The sequence below is a fragment of the Octopus bimaculoides genome, chromosome 16, assembly GCF_001194135.2.
Source record: "Octopus bimaculoides isolate UCB-OBI-ISO-001 chromosome 16, ASM119413v2, whole genome shotgun sequence".
Taxonomy (NCBI): domain Eukaryota; kingdom Metazoa; phylum Mollusca; class Cephalopoda; order Octopoda; family Octopodidae; genus Octopus; species Octopus bimaculoides.
The window spans coordinates 57181401-57199214 of record NC_068996.1 but is presented as its reverse complement, the minus strand read 5'-3'; the positions used below and the strand labels follow the sequence as shown (position 1 = coordinate 57199214).

Genomic DNA, 17814 nt, shown 5'->3' with positions numbered 1-17814 from the left:
AATCGTCTCTCTTGCACACCACAACTGATGCTTCTTAGGTTCAACTTTCCTCTCAAGGCACTTACACTCTGTCGAGTATGCACACTGACATTACACATCCATCGGAGCATACTGGCTTTGTTCCTTGCGAGCTTACGCATGTCCTCAGCAGTCACGGCTCATGTTTCACTGCCATGTAGCATGGCTGTTCGTACATATGCGTCATACAGTCTGCCTGAGAAGACCTGGCAAGCCAAGTGAGACCATAACCTGTGGCCTATGCTAATGGTGTAATCAGCCCACTTAGGTGTATCTTTCCTTCATTGGACACTAAACTCTGCTTGCGAAGACCTGTTGAGGCAAATGAAATCGAAATCAAATTCGATGACAGCATCACTTGACTGGCATCACCGTCTGAGCTTGATCGTTGCCAGGGCCGCTGACTGGCCCCTGTGCAGGTGGCACGTTCAAAGCACCATTTGAGCATGATTGTTACCAGCGTTGCATCACTGGCACTTGTGCCAGTGGTACGTGAAAGACAACATTCAAGCTAGGGCGTTGCCAGTGCCACTGGACTGGCTCCTGTACAGGTGACATGTAAAAACACCATTGGAGCATGGCTGTTGCCAGTACTGCCTGAGTGGCCCTTGTGCCGGTGGCACATAAAAGCACCTACTACACTCTCAGAGTGGTTGGCGTTAGGAAGGGCATCCAGCTGTAGAAACTCTGCCAAATCAGATTGGAGCCTGGTGTAGCCATCCAGTTTCACCAGTCCTCAGTCAAATCGTCCAACCCATGCTAGCATGGAAAGCGGACGTTAAACGATGACAATGATGATGATGATGTATATATATATATATATATATATATATATATATATACAGGGTGCGATGGGTAAACTGTTGCCATTTTATATTTTTAATTTCATGCATGTGCATTGTTTGTTTTTGCTTTTGTCGACAACACAGTATAGTAGGGTCAGTTGGACACTATCTGTGAGAAAAACAGCACCATGATGCAATTCACTCTGCCAGAAATTTGGAAATGACATGCTGTACTGCTTGGCATTCACGCTGGAAGCACCAATTCAAACTTTTCAGAGTGTTTGGGTGTCAATCTGAGGACATGTACCAAAAGTGATAAAAATCAAACATCCAGCCAACATCAGGGTGTTTGGAGGGATCACTAGTGATGGCGACATTATGCCTCCATTCATCTTCCCACACAGCCTCAGACTCAACATGGAGGCCTACATCAAGTGCTTGGAGGAGATAGTGCCCCTCTGAGTCAAGAGGGTGGTTGCTGGAAGACCCTATCTCTGGCAACAGGACTCTGCACCATGTCACACAAGCAGGAGAACCCAGTCATGGCTGTCAGACAATTTCTACAACCACATCACCCCTATCATCTGGCCTTGAAACGCCAAAGATGAAGCAAAAGCAAGGATTATGGCAGCATTCACCAACTTAAATAAGGAGACCGTTCAGAAGAGTTGCAGGAGATTCCATGGTTGAAGTCATTGCCGATTTTATTGAATAAATTTAGTCTTTAGTATTTCAAAACATTTTGATGTAATTTTGGTAAAATATATCTATTAAAATGAAATGTCAGTGTTGTTTTCATTTTTGCGTAATTTAGACAACAATATATTCACTGTACCCTGTATATATATGTGTATATATATATATATGTATAAATATGTGTGTGTGTGCTTGTGAATGTGTGTGTGCATAACATCCTTATCTAGTACCCATCTCTGAGTCTCCAATAACACACTCTTGCAACCCCCATCCCTGACTTCCAGTTGTTTTGTCTTCACTCCCTTCTACCCACCTCAAAACTTGAAGGTACATCCTGACATCACTGTCATCAATATATCCTTATCTCTTTCCATCTCTACCCCAACTCTACTCCCATAATCTCTTCTAAAATGTGTAACCATGCAACTCCTCAGCAGCAAGAACCTTATTCTGCTCTTACCCCTTCTGTCAGAGAGCCATCTATCTCGGGGCTTGTAGTCTTGCAAGCTGCATGGTGACATCACTGGTGCTGGTGCCAGAATAAAAAGCTCACAGTTCATTCTGTAAATAATTGGTGTTGGGAAGGGCATCCAGCAGTAGATTCGAAGCAAATATAGTGGAACATGATGCAGTCCTTCAAGCCTTTGGATCCTGTTGAATCTTTGCAACAATGCTAGCCTGGAATCATCATCATCATCATCATTGTTTAATGTCCGCTTTCCATGCTAGCATGGGATATGGATATTAAATGGTTAAATGCTGCTGCTGATGATAAGATGTATGTACCTTTGTGTATCATCTTTATTATATTTGCATCTACTTTTCTAGGCAAGTATGGAAAAGACAAAATTCAATAAGGCAGATTTCCTACAGCCGGATGCCCTTTCTGTCACCAATCCTCACCCTTTTTCCAAGCAAGGGCATATATACTCCTACTCCTTCCATCACAAACAGCACAATAGCCAGACATTGTTAAATGGAATGACATCATCTTTAAGAGTGAAGTTGACTGATGACCATCACACTGTCTCAGCACACACACACACACACATACACACACAATGACTCCTCTCAGTCTTTTGATGCTGCACCTCTCAGCAAGGCTTTGGTTAGCTCAGGAATTTAAACACTTGCTCAACATCCTGCACAAGGCAGGGCACAGTGAGCAAACTTCTTAATCACACAACTGTACAATTAAATACCTTTTGCTCTCTTTCTCCCTGTCCCTCGTTATATATACAGGTGTGAACTAAATTCGACGAATGGCACCCATGCCAACGTCATCTCCTTCATTGGACATGAAACTCGGCTTGTTTTCAAATTTCTGGCAGAGTGAATTGTGCCATGGTGCTGTTTTACTCACAGACAATGCCTAACTGACCCTACTGTACTGTGTAGTCAACAAAATAAAAAAATAACAAGGTGCACACATAAAATAAAAAATATAAAATGGCAACAATTAACCCATCGCACCCTGTACATATATATATACATACACATACATACATACATATATATATATATCATGTTGAGAGCACCGGTTGTCGTCCGATCACCGAAGTTAAGCAACGTCGAGCCTAGTGAGTACTTAGATGGGTGACCGCTTGGGAAACCTAGGTGCAGTAAGTGTCACACACAAATGGCAGTGCATCAGCATGACCGCAGTTCTGAGCTGAAACTACAGCAAAAATATATATATATATATATATATTTTTTTTTTCTAATTTCATTGAGCAGTGAAATTGAAAATGCCCTCAAACTGATGAAACAGACAAAGCTCCTGGGAAGACGGCATCACAACACTCATAGCTTAGCAGAAAGTCTTAAAAAAAATAGCATGAAAGCAAAATATATGTGGTCAGGAGACATGGCACAAGGCTGAATAGAAGTGGGAAATGATGAAATTGTGGAGGTAAAAGAGAGTGCATCTACTTACAGCACTTACAGTGAATATGCATGGAGATATAGATGCTAAAATCTCAAAAAGAATAAGGGTAGGATGGAGAGCATTTAACTGAAGAAAGGATGTGCTCAAAACAAAGCTGGATAATTCCACATTTGCCAGACTCTTCAATAGCATCATCCTACATGGATTCTTTTCACAAGACATGGACTGCTATGAAGAGGATAGATTGTTGATTGGCTACAACACAAACAGCCATGGAAAGATCCATGCAAAGAATATTATTAAGAGAGCACATTCAAAATAATACAAGAGCGGAGTGGCAGGAATGATGTGATCACAGAATACTGGAAACAAATTCTGCCAGGCTGGTCATGTTGCAAGATTCACAGAAACAGAGAGACCTGTGCAGTTGCCGTGTGGTATAAGAGATTTTAAAAAAGCCACTTAGAAGGCTTTCCTGATGACGGGAAGATGATATAGTTAAACAATTAAGGTCAAAATGGAAAAGAATGGTGCCATCAAGGCAGAATTATAAGCACATTGTGATCAGTGGTGTGTTACAGCATCTGATGGTCTGGTTGATACTGTAATATGTGCATATGTGTGTGTGTGTATATATATATATATATATATATATATATATATATATATACATACATGTACAAGAGTTATGAAATAGAATAGGAAAGATCTGGGCTAGATATGTTTCATAGTGAGCAGAACTTCAGAAGTGGTAAAATCCAAGTGCGGTGTATACCACTGGATACTCTTCAGGCCAAGGATATCTTCAGCTTATCATTCTTAGATGCGAAAATATATCCATAGCTTTCTGTCTCAATAAACCACTATTCTCCCTGTAAGTTGTTATTTTATATTTACTATGGATTGCTTGACGCTAACTTTCTTCCTACACATCGATCCCTGGATCTGACATTTAAATTTATATATGTATACATATTACAACAAAAATTTTATATCTTGGACATAGAGTTACCCAAGATTTTGCATTCAAAAAGCAAAGCCATGTGGACAGCTCGTCAGACTCTTTATAAATACAAAATTTAAAATATATGGCCGCCTGATGGGCTCCCATGCCGGTGGCACATAAAAGTACCCACTACACTCTCAGAGTGGTTGGCATTAGGAAGGGAATCCAGTGGTAGAAAACCATGCCAAATTAGATTGGAACCTGGTGCAGCCTCCCCGCTTGCCAGTTCTCAGTCAAACTGTCCAACCCATACCAGCATGGAAAGTGGACGTTAAACGATGACAACGACAATGATGATATATTTACATGCCTATATATCATCATCATCATCATCATTGTTTTCATTTAGCATGCATGATCCAGCTATAGAAACCATGCCAAATTAGAGTCTGGAACACAATGAAGTTCTTGGATATATGAGATCCTCTAAAGCATCTGATGCATGCCAGCACGGAAGGTGCTTGTCAAAAGATGAGGAATTTGATGATTTCTAATCAGAATAGAAAATTTATAGGTTTCAAAGCAGTTGTGCATAAAAGTTGTTTTACTTTTATTCTCATTTTGAATTAAATGTTTACTGTGGAAGGACAGCTGACACTTATCTGCCAAAATAACATCCTTACCAGCAATAATAACAACCTGACAAGCAAGAATAACATCCTTCCCAGCAAGAATAACATCCTTACCCACAAGAATAACATCCTTACCAGGAATAACTGTCCTTACCAGCAAGAATAATGTCCTTACCTGACAAGCAAGAATAACATCCTTACCAATAAAAACACCTTCCTTACCACCAAGAATAACATCCATTCTAGCAAGATTAATATCCTTTATGTTTTCTGACTGCAAGCAAATATATCATTCATGATGTATTTATCTTTTGTGAATATTTTTAAGGTATTTTCTAACAATATTTCTTGATTTTGTTGTTGCTTAGCCTTAGGACTGCTGTACTAAAGCAAGCCTATTATCAGAAACCAGGATCACCCAAATACATAATCCAATAATTGTTTAAGACAACAAAATGGAGATTGAAAGAGACCAGACTGCTGTGTCTAGCAGGCTGAATGTCTTTGTAGAGATTATTTTGTTAGTTCACTACTCCATTTAGAGTGTCTGGTAGTATTTAGCTTTGTCCTCTTATTAGATCATGCAGGGGTCAACTTTACCTCTTACTTTTTTTGGCATTGAGATTAATTATTTTGATTAATTACATCAACTAAACCTGTACACTTCACAAAAAGTGTGTAGTTTTGACAAGAGTTTCAGAATATAATTAACACTAGGAACATTTCCCGATCCATGCATTTGTTTCTACAAGTAGGATTGTTAGTTTAGCAAAATTGTGTTGTGTAGGAATTTCTTGGCTGTTAATTATCAGATGTCTTTCCCTGGTTACATCTTAGTATTTCAGTGTTTTCTTTTTTTTTTTTTAATTTTCACTGTCTTGTTATCATATTTCTGTTGAAATGCACTGCCTTTGTTTCAATAAATGAAAAAATGAATTTAGAAAGACAACTTTGGCATTATTAAACTGGTGTTTTGGACATAAACTGGAAGTTTATATCATAGAACCAGGAGTGGGCTGATATCAATAGAAATAACAAGTTATGTGTGAACCTCACCTTTGGATTAACAAATGAAGTATTGCAGTTGTTGTTTAGTCATGCTTTACCAGTTTATCCTTCACTTATCGGACTTATGACCATAAGTAATCTAATGATGCCAATCTCTTATATTTCTTAGGCACACTGACCCTAGACTAACATTATTCAATGTATGCATTTTTTTTTCTAAGATGGTAGAGAGTGATTTGGTGTTGAAATGGATATACTACTCTCAGTTCAAATCCATTTGAAGTCATATTTGCCTTTCATCTTTCCAGGGATTAATAAAATAGAGTTCCAGACCTGTACTACGGTTCAGTTATTTTCTTCCCCTCTTTCATTGTGTCTGCCTGTGTGTCCTTAACTCTAGATGGAGTTGTAAGAGTGCATGTCCAGAAGAAATTGGCCATCATTAGATGTGGAGAGGAATGGATTCTACCTGGATTAAGAGTGCCAAGACATCCCAGACATGCTATATACCTTAGCAGCAATACTACAATTCCATCTACAGTTAAGAACACCTGGCAAGGGAAATTAAGCAGCTAAGATCAACCAATCACATAGAGATGTTCTTGTCAGCTTTGATTTCCCTTTGAAATGCTAAATAATGTAGAAAGATAAAAAAAAAAAAACCCTGTTGATACCCTTTTGCATTCTAAAGTTACTTTTAAATCATTTGACCAAAACTTTTTGGCAGTATGGAGAGTGTATTTCTTCCAAGTGTGCATCTGTTCTATGGATCAACATTTGGTACCGAGGGAATTTTGAAAAGAGTGATCCCTGATTTGTAAGATGTAAATCAATATATAACAGTCATGGATTTATTATAATCAATTCACGTAATTTACGGATTTATTTTTGCCTCTACTGCTTGCCTACTGCATGTATGCATGTATGTATGTATGTATGTACGTATGCATGCATGTATGTATGTATGTATGTATGTATGTATGTATGTATGTATGTATGTGTGTATGTGTGTGTATGTATGTATGTACGTATGTATGTATGTCTGTATGCATACGTGCATGTATGTATGTATGCATGTATGTACATGTGTATATATGTGTTGTGTTGTGTGTGTGTGTGTGTGCCTGTCTGTCTATCTCTTTCTGTCTGTCTATCTGTCTGTTTGTCGGTTTGTCTATCTATATGTGTATGTAAATATCCATGTATATGCATATGTATCTATGTATATGTGTTTATACATGTGATAATGTTATCTTCCTTTCATTTGTTTTTTTTTTGTTAGTCTTCTTCCCAGAAGGAGGGATCAGGTTTCTAACAAAGAAGCAAAAATCACTGGAATTTGGATGACAATGACGGTAATTGTTACATATCAAAGTCTTGCATATTTCCAACCTTCCTCTAACAGACTGTCACAACAATGCTAAAGCAATTGTTGTCATTAACTTTTGGTTTAAATGTGAATTTATAACAAACTCTTTCTGTTAGTCTTTCATCTGTTTACTTTTTATGGTCTTTGGAATGTAGCCTTGCTGGGGGACAGCTTGGAAGGGTTTATTCAATTAAATTGACCCTAGTACTTATTTTCAGTCTGGTATCTATTTTATTGTCTCCTATTTGCTGAACTGCTAAGTTACAAGGCTACAAACAAATCATCACCAGTTACTACATGGCAGGAAACAAATAAAATGATTCACACACACAAATATAATGAGTTTCCACAAGGTCTCTCTCTCCTAAATTCATTGGGTGGCCTGGCACTATAGAAAATCTCTTATCCAAAGTGCCTGGTGGTAGGTTTGACCCTGAAACCGCATGCTTGCTAAGCCAACTCATTTTATCCCACACCCATGCCTGCAGTTCTTTCTAACTATTCTTCTTCTCACTGATGTAAGGAGAAATGTTCACATGTGCTGCGGCAACTGACCTCACTCACTCGACATGATTGTCACTTCCTCTTCCAAACAACTCACTCAGGCTGCTTATGTTTGCACTAGGGCAATGTTTTCATGGGAATACCTCACCAATATTCTTTGATTTGATTTGAATTGTACACACACAGATATATACACATATACATATGTGTACAAGTGTGTGCATGAGAGAGAGAGAGAGTGTGTATGTGTGTGTGTCTATGCATGTATGCATACATGCATGTATGTTTATGTGTCTGTATGTGTGTAAGCAAGTGTATATGCCCTTAACCCTTCAGCATTCAAATTATTCTGTCAAATGTAATGATTATTCATTCACATTGTGTAGAAATTAATCCTGCATTATCTCATAGCCTTGAAGTTTGATGATGTGATACTTTAAATTTAGAATGACATTGTAGGGTAGGTGTGAGAGATCAAATCTATCCTATTTGAACTTATAGCAAGTAGAATATTTTGGCTGGATATGGCCAATTTAAATGCAAAAGAGTTAAAATGTACCTATTTAAGTTATTTCTGTTTGAAAAAAATGACAAAAAAAATCTATATATTGGTATGTGTGTGTGTGAGACTGTCTATGTATGTATGTATATGTGACTGCCTATGTGTGTAGGTATGGCTCTATATATTTGTGTAGTGTATGTATATACATGTGTATACAGGGATGGCCTTGTGGTTAAGAAGTCCACAACCACATGGTTTTTGGTTCAATCCCACAACATAGCAGCATGGACATGTAAATTCAACTATAAATCCAGGCAGAGAACATAGCCTTAGAAATGGATTTTGGTTGATGGAAATTGAATGGAGCTCATTGCATATATGTGTATGTGTGTGTATATGTGTGTGTGTATGTGTGCATGTGTGCATATAAATGTATATGCATATGTGTGTGTGTTGGCATCTCCTTGTCTTCTCATTGTTTTGTATGAGAGTTACCATACATGTGCTGTCATTCATTTCCAAATCTCCATGAAATCATGTCTGGCCATAAGAAATATCACATTTTTGGAAGCAAGAGGTGGCGAGTTGGCAGAGTGGTTAGCATGCCGGGTGAAATGCTTAGCAGTATTTTGCCTGCCGCTACGTTCTGAGTTCAAATTCCGCCGAGGTTGACTTTGCCTTTCATCCTTTCAGGGGGGTCGATAAATTAAGTACCAGTTACGCACTGGGGTCGATGTAATCGACTTAATCCCTTTGTATGTCCTTGTTTGTCCCCTCTATCTTTAGCCCCTTGTGGGCAATAAAGAAATAAGAGGTGGCTGGTGGCTATCCAACTCATGCAAGTATGGAAAAATCAACATGAATGTGATGACAACGACATAAATATAGAGAGAACAGGGCAGGTATTCACTATATATATATATCTACATTTAAATATATATATATATATATATATACATATATAAGATGAGGAATTTAGGACAAGGTGACCGAAACTAATAAAGATGCAGTCTGAGCACTCCAATTGACAAGCCACTAGGATCCCAGTTGAAATAGTGGCTGGAGTTATGCTAGCACAAATGTCCAGTTGGAAGAGAATCGATAGTTAGTAGCTTACCTTAGAATCAGTAGGTATGAGTTAAAGAAGAGGAAAACGGTTATTCAAGGCAGGACTAAGTTTATTTAGTTTAGTTTAATTTAAGAGAGTTAATGCTAATACAATGTAAATAGAATTAATAGATGTAGATATAGTCTCTTACAGCTGTTTTTGGGATATCTCAGTTACTGGATTATCATATTGATCCAAGGTTCCAAATGCTGGGTATTCTGTCATCGGAGAAGTATAAGAAATATAAGCAGAAAATTATAGGCCTATAATTTCCTGTTTATATTTGATATTCGGTTTAAACTTATTTGGATCAAAGTCAGCAGTTAATGAATGAGCAGGGAAGGAATTCCAGAGAAATGTATTCCAAGGAAGAAGGATTGTGAGAAGTGTCTTTGGTATTCAGGAGAGAATTTTCAAAGTTTGATAGGCTTCTTCAAACTTTCTGGATCATTAACCTTCATTGGCATGATGAACCAAAATCAAGAAAACTTCTATTCAAACAATACTTTTGTGGATAAAGAACAAAAGTATAGTTTAAACAACAATGAAGATAGTAATATTGCTGATGCTGATGCTGATGATGTAGCAGATGATGAGGAAGATACATAAATACTTTACTTAATTCATTTTGTTTATTGAGAGTACACCCTAACATACAGGTGCAAAGTATTATGATTGCCATTGTATAATATATATATATAAATAAATAAATATATATATATATATATATATATACACACACACATGTATATATATAATCTCTCTCTCTATATATATATATCTGTGCTTGTTATACTACTATTTTATATATATATATATCAATGTATGTTTACATACATATATATACATGATATATTTATGCATGAACATATATATATATAAATAAACATATATCTATATATTTGTATGTGTATATGTTTGTGTGTATATATATATATATATATACATACACACACACACATATACACCAGTCTACCCTATGCCCACATTATTACATGAGCTTCCTTAAGGATAGGAAGAAATAGCAAGGGTGTCCAGCTGTAAAAACAATTGCAGTAACAAATAAATCATACCAGCCCAGCCCACCACCTCAGATAGCAATGAAATATAGAGGTAAGACAGTAATAATAAAATAAATAAATACATAAAATACTATCTTATCTTGATATCTAAACATACAGGCAGGATATGATCCTTAAGCACACATCTATATTATTCTATTTTCTGTCTTTCAGTGTGTGTGTGTGTGTGTGTGTGTCTGTGTGTCTATGAGTGTGTGTGTGTGCACATGTGTGTATACTCACACAATTTTATCATCAATCCATTTATTTGCTTTACTTGGGCAATCTATCTGTGTATTTATCTACCTATCTAATTGTGTTGGCATCTATCATCCTACCTGCTTGTGTAATTATGTATGGATAATGTGTGCGGTGTGTTTATGTGTGTGTGTTGTTTGTATTTGCTTAATCACACAAAAATATTAAAGTGTTCTATGCCCCTTTATATTATTAATTAATTGTTTATCTATCTCTCTCTTTCTCCTTCCCTTTCTCTTTCTCCTTCCCTTTCTCTTTCTCTTTCTCCTTCCCTTTCTCTTTCTCTCTCTCTCTCCCACATGCACACACACATACAACATCATATATAAATTAATTTACGAATTATTTAATACAGTTACACACGTGTGTATGTAACCTTCACACACACACACACACACACACACACACACACACACACACACACACACACACACACACACACACACACACACACACACACACACACACACATGCTTACACCAGTTTATATACTTACTTCACATGTACAAGCATTCACCCCCTCCTTCCCCACCCACATACAAACACACATAGATGCATGGCCGAACGCTCATTCACACTTGCACAAGACACGCAGCCGGTCATAAACATGCAACTGTGTGCAGGCGCAAGGATGTTGTTCCCATGGAAACAGTTAATCTCGTTAATTAGATGGCAAATGTGTGAGCAAATGAGTCATAGATAGTGATGTGGATATTTACAAAGTTATTATTACCATGGCAATGGTGATGGGAGAGTGGGAGGGATGTTGACAGATATCTGCTCCGCCCACCAATAAACTCCCAGAGTGTGACCTGCCGAAAACTAAGGCTACGTCAGGTCACTTCATTAATTTTCAGGAGTAACTAAGTAGTAAATATAATTCAAAAGAAAAAAGTCTACCAAGGGGAATAACTGAAGTGGGCCAATACCATGAATTTAGATCAGTAAGGTATGAAGTAATCTACTGAATTATGTGTATACATGAAAAAATAAATAAATAAAAATTCTCAATTAATTACAAATTTCCATCTTTGTAAGAGAAAGAAAACTAATACCTAGTGGTTAGTGTTAGAAATTCTGCAAGAAAGGGAAATAATTTCAAGAAATTGTTTCTAAGCTCATGATTAGAAATTTGGAGGAGGTGAGAGGGTTAGTTAAATTGAACTCAGTATTTGACTGGTACTTTATTTTGTGAAACTCAAAAGGATGAGAGGAGAAGCAGACCTCAGCCACATTTGAATTCAGAATGTGGAGAGTTGAAAGAAAGAAAAAGAAAAACTGCAAAGTATTTTCTCTGATGCTCTAAAATGATTCTGCCAAATCATCTTCTTCATAATATTGTTTGTAACGTAAGGGTTAAGGCTTAGAATTAGAGGAAGGTGAAGGAGGTCAGTTGATAAATGATACTAGCCCTTAAAAAAGATGGAAAGTAATATTGAAATCAACAGGATTTGAACTCGGAACATAAAGGGCTGGAAAAAAATGAGTGTTAGACACTTTCTTCAATGCTTTAACAGTTCTCTAAATTTACTATCTTAGATAATTTCAAGGAATTAACAATCTTTCAAAATTTATGGGATGAGGTGGTAGCACAATCTTCGAATGATGGGCCTCACAGAGGCAATGACATGCAACTGAGACCTTTGGAGATATGCTGTGCTTTGAGAAGACCTGTCAAGCCAAGTGAGATCATAGTCATGGCCGATACCAGTGTCATTTAACAGGCCCATTAAAAGCACCCTCCAGTCGTTGGGTGATATGCTGTGCTTGTGAAGACCTGTTGAACCAAGTGAAATCATAATCATGGTCGATGCCAGTGCTGTCTGGCACCCATGCTGGTGGCATTTATGTGTTGGACCTCATGGAGGCAGTGACATCAAGCTGAGTGAGATTGCACTTGTGGTCAATGCCAGTGATGCATAACTGGCCCTTTTAAAAGCACCCTTCAATCATTGGGCGATATGCTGTGCTTGTGATGACCTGTTGAACCAAGTGAAATTGTAGTCATAGCTGATGCCAGTGACTGGCACCTGTGTCAGTAGCACATAAAAAGCACTATTCGAACATTGGGTCTCATGGAGGCAGTGACAGGTGACCAAAACCGTTGGTGATATACCATGCTTATGTTGACCTGTGAAGCCAAGTGAGATTGTAGTCGTGGCTGATGCCAGTTTCAGGTCAATGGTACCCATGCTAGTGGCATGTAAAAAGCACCCACCACACTCTCAGTCAGAGTGGTTGGGGTAGAAACCTTGCCAAATCAGATCGGAACCTGGTGCAACTTCCTGGCTTACCAGTTTTCAGTCAAACTATCCAACCCATGCCAGCATAGAAAGCAGATGTTAAATGATGATGATGACACTTAGTGGGAAATGTAGTCTTTGTTTGTGGGAAAGGAGTACATCTATGGAGATATTTTAGCCATATTGGATCTCATCAGCATAATAAAGTTCACTGCAAGTGATGACAACTTGTTTTTACAGACAAGGAAAGCAGTTGTGAATAATTTTTGGCAAGTAAAATTTGCAAAAATCTTTTTAAAATATGAAAATAACCAAAATAACTAAAATGGACTGAGGGTGAGAAATACTAAATGACATATGCAATATACTAAATGACATATACAATATACTAAATGACATATACAATATACTAAATGACATATACAATAGAGCAAAATAAAGAAAATTGTGAAAACGAGAATTCTGAATATGACAATAATCTAAAGGTGAGAATAATTAAAGAATGAATATGAATGGAAGACTTCAATGGAAGACCAATGAAAGCACTCACCGAAACATAAAACTTAATTATGAAATAAGAACAATAAAAACCACATCACAAATTTAATGAAAACTGATGTAAATGCCAAGATTATCAAGGTAAATGAAACAATATATGCAGAAGAGACACTGTAGTTGCAAAGGAAAATTGGGTTCATTCTTAGATCTACTTATTCTGGAATATCTAAATGTAAAAAAACAAATACAGAATTAAAAAAAAACCAGGAAACAAGAGGAAAAAAAATCTCTCAATCCTTAATGAAATCAATAATGAAAACAAAATGAAAAACACAAATAATCCCAAAATATAATATAGCAAAACAAAAATGTACCTCAAATTAATGAATGTCTAAATCAAGAGATCCTTGTTAAACTGCAAAGAATCATTGGTATGAAAAACGTCAAGAATTCTTTAAATAAAACAAAAAAAAATTGATTCCAATTAAAATCGATTTTATCAAGATGTTGATAAAAGAAAAATAGACATCAATGCAATCCCAGCAGTGAGAGAAAAGGAATGTGAGAAGAGGGGTTGACGAGAATGTTTGAAAACAAGCGCAGCACCTGCACAGTTGTGGAGGGCAATATCAACTCAAGTGGTAGCTGAGATGCTAGGATAAAAAAAACCAAACAAACAAAAGGAACTGGGAAGGATGATAAGATCCCAGACTTTAGGGTGAAATATTTTAATAGGCATGCATGAAGTTCTGGCAAAAATATTTAGCATTTAATCAACCCCTATGACTAAATACACAGCAAGGTCCCAAATCTACAAAACCCAAAATTCATAGGATAGAATTTATATGATAGTGGAAATTTGAAAGTAAGAAAGGTAATTGCGAGAAATTGTTTTGAGAACCAGAAATTTGTGGGAAATTAGTTGTTGAAGTTGATTGAAGTACTTGACCAGAAGTTTATTTTGTTGGCCTAAGGATGATGAATTGTGGAGTGATTTAACAAGACTAGACAGGAAAATAAGGGGAATAATAACTGTATTTAGAATAACCCATTTGAGAGATTGTGTTTACTATGAATGGAATGACATAAGAGTCATCTATATCTAGAAAATTATTGTAAAATATCTGCTGTACAGCTAAAAAAATATGAAATGCAAGAATAAAGGGGAACAAATACAGAAAGAAAAAAACAAACAAAAGCATGCTTCTTGTCTTCAAGGAAAACAACTAATGCAAAACATGTTGTGAAATGAGAGATAGGGTGGGGGATGACTGATGATGTACAAGGAGGAGGTAGGGGAGTAGGAATGTATGTATGTTTATGTAGATATGACTGAGATGCAGCTTTCGAACAGTTGGAGGTTATGCCAGCATTAAAAAAAAATCTAAGAGAATGCCCAATGGTCACGTGAGCCATGTTATTTGGTGATGTTCAAAATTCAACTGGGCTGTTAAAAAGGGAGACTGAATGGGTGTACACTGCATTCCTTATAACCCTGATTTTGTTGACGCTGATATCAAAGCAAATTACTTCCTTCTATATTACAAGGAATTAATTATTTAAGAATTAAATGGTTAACAAGTCAATTCAGTATGCTTGTAGGGTTTTGAAAACTGCTTTGAGCAATGGAGTACACTAATTGAGTAGTTACACCTGATCATTGAGGGATAAAATACTTCAAGGTTTATAGCAAATAAGACTGGTTTCACAACAGGAATAATCAACGTCTACATAGTGATAATGATAAACCTCCATCAGGATAAGACACCAGTTTAGCACGGGTAACATTACCCGATGATCTGGTGGGATGTGACAATGGAGAGTATAGTGTTGTGTACAAAAAGGCGAGAGAAAGGATGAGAGATAAACTTCTACCAGGATAGGACATCAGTCTATCACAGGTAACATTACCAGATGATCTGGTGGTACCTAGGTGAATGATTGTTGTTATTTACTCCCGAATCAGCTCTAATTCACTTCGCCTCTGATCAAAGGCAACCCAAACATGACGATACCAGTTTTTTAGATTTTTTGTTTTGTTTTGTATATTTAGGACTAGTCTGTCTAATGTTTTGTTAAAACTACACAAGTCTATTTCGTAGATCTTTTATTCCAGATATTTTGAACAACGTCCAGGCATTTTCGACAACGTCTGTATATCCCTCACCATATTATTTGGAGGTATTAATCGGTTCGGAATGAGCTTTACTGGAAATGCCGTCAGTCGGGACTGACCGAGATACCGACAAAGTCACGAAGCTATTCTGCAAGAACTCGTTCAGTATCCAAGAATTGCTGACTTGGTGGAATTAACCAGCTGTTGCTATTCTAGCAAGAAGGATCTGGTTGGTTCATTATGATTCCTTACCTTTTTTTTCTGCCGTTAATCAATTGGAAAATATAAGGTCGTTATGTTTAACATTACGTCACAAACTGGGACAGACATTGAATTCATAACTGTTGCGAGATAAGATGAAACAAAATTGCCACAACAGTATTCCTGCAGGATATTGTAAAATTATTTAACTACAAACAGAAATAAAAGAAAAAAAAAGTTAAGTTCTAATTGTAATGATCATTAATAAAAAAAAAAGGCATTTCTGATGAATATAATGAATAAACATGAAATGCTTGCTACTGCATGGTCAATATTTCCGTTGGCTGAGTGTACATTCTCTTCAGATGTATTTAAAAAAAAAGCAAAACAAAATAAAATAAACTTTTGTTTGAATGGAAAAAAAAAAAGAGCACAAAAGCACAATAAAAAAAAAGCTAGATGAAGCAACAGTATTTGTCATAAACGGAAATGTCATCGCAACTGTAAACATAAAAGAGAAATATTTGACAATGAAAAACACGACGACGACGACGACTATGGTGGCATTAATAACACTGATGATTTCTAACATAAACACAGCGGGAACAATTCTCTCTTTGTGTGTGTGTGTGAGAGATAGAAAGGTCGAGGAAAAAAAACAGAAAGGAGAGACATAGAGAGAGAAGAGGAAAAAGAACAAAGTGGGAGAGAGAAAAACAAAGAGAGAGAGAGAGAGAGAGAGGGAGAGAGAGAGAGAGGGAGAGAGAGAGGGAGAGAGAGAGAGAGAGAGAGAGAGAGAGAGAGAGAGAGAGAGAGAGAGAGAGAAAAGAACTATAAGAAATAAAATGAATCCAATATTTGAATTTATTATTTGACTGGTATTTTCTTTCATTGATATTGGGGGTGGGTAAGTTGTAATAGAGACAGGGAGGCATAAATTGTTAATCGAAGGGAACAGACGATTTATATATCAACCTCTGTCCTCACCCCATCTATTACTTAACTGGTGTTTTCATTTCACCCCTTTGAAAACTAAAAGGTAAGGTTAAACTCGGTAACGTTTCCATTCAGAGTACAGGGGAACTTAATACTGTCAAATCTGCCACCCACCGTCTTTAAAGAACACCAGGGGATAGTTCAACAACCCTGCTTCTCTACTCGGAAAAATATCCAATAATACCGATTAAAAAGACTCAAATAGTAAAACAAACAAACAAAAAAAAAACTGATGGAGAGTTTATAATACTGTGTAATGTTAATTGATTATATATTAGCAACAGTTAGTTTTAAACATATTTTAAGTATATAGGTACAAAGCCTAAAATTTGCAGGGTGTATTTTATTTCAATACTCAACTGGTACTTTTATTGATAACGAAGAGATGAAAAGCCAAGTCAACGTCTGCAAGTTTTAAATCCAGAACGTAAAGTGCCGGAATAAATATGACAGAGCATTTTTTGCTACGCTTCTAATGATTCTACCGATCCACCATTCCGAGCCAATAAATTCATGAATTTGTAAAGGTTCATGATTGCTGACGATCTGATACCACGTGCGGTTAATATTCATTTCACCGAAGTCGACTTTGCCTTTCATCCTTTCGGGTTGATGAATTAAGTACCAGTTGCATACTGAGGTTGAGCTAATCGACTCCCCCTCACCCAAAATTTCGGGCCTTGTGCCTAGAGTAGAAAAGGTTAATATTGATTTCAAATTTTGATACAAGGCCGGAAATTTCTGGGGAGAGTGTAAGTCGATTATATCGGCCCCAGTGCTCAACTAGTACTTATTTTATCGAACACGAGAGGATGAAAGGCAAAGTCGACCTCGGGAGAATTTGAACTCAGAACGTAAAGACAGGCGAAATACCGCTAAGCATTTCGCCCGGCGTGCTAGCGATTCTGCTGTTAATATTAACCAAAATCCGTTCTACCCGCCTCAAACAACAACAATAATGAACGCCAAACAATATAAATAAAAG

General features: G+C 36.9%; 1 protein-coding gene and 1 pseudogene across 2 annotated transcripts in view; one reads left to right on the top strand and one right to left on the bottom strand.

Annotated features, from left to right (window-relative positions):
* Positions 1–17814, bottom strand: part of LOC106872443 (kinesin-like protein KIF26B) — a 550311-nt gene that overhangs the window by 131540 nt on the left and 400957 nt on the right. The window lies entirely within an intron of this gene.
* LOC128249643 (5S ribosomal RNA) lies at positions 3010–3130 on the top strand (annotated as a pseudogene).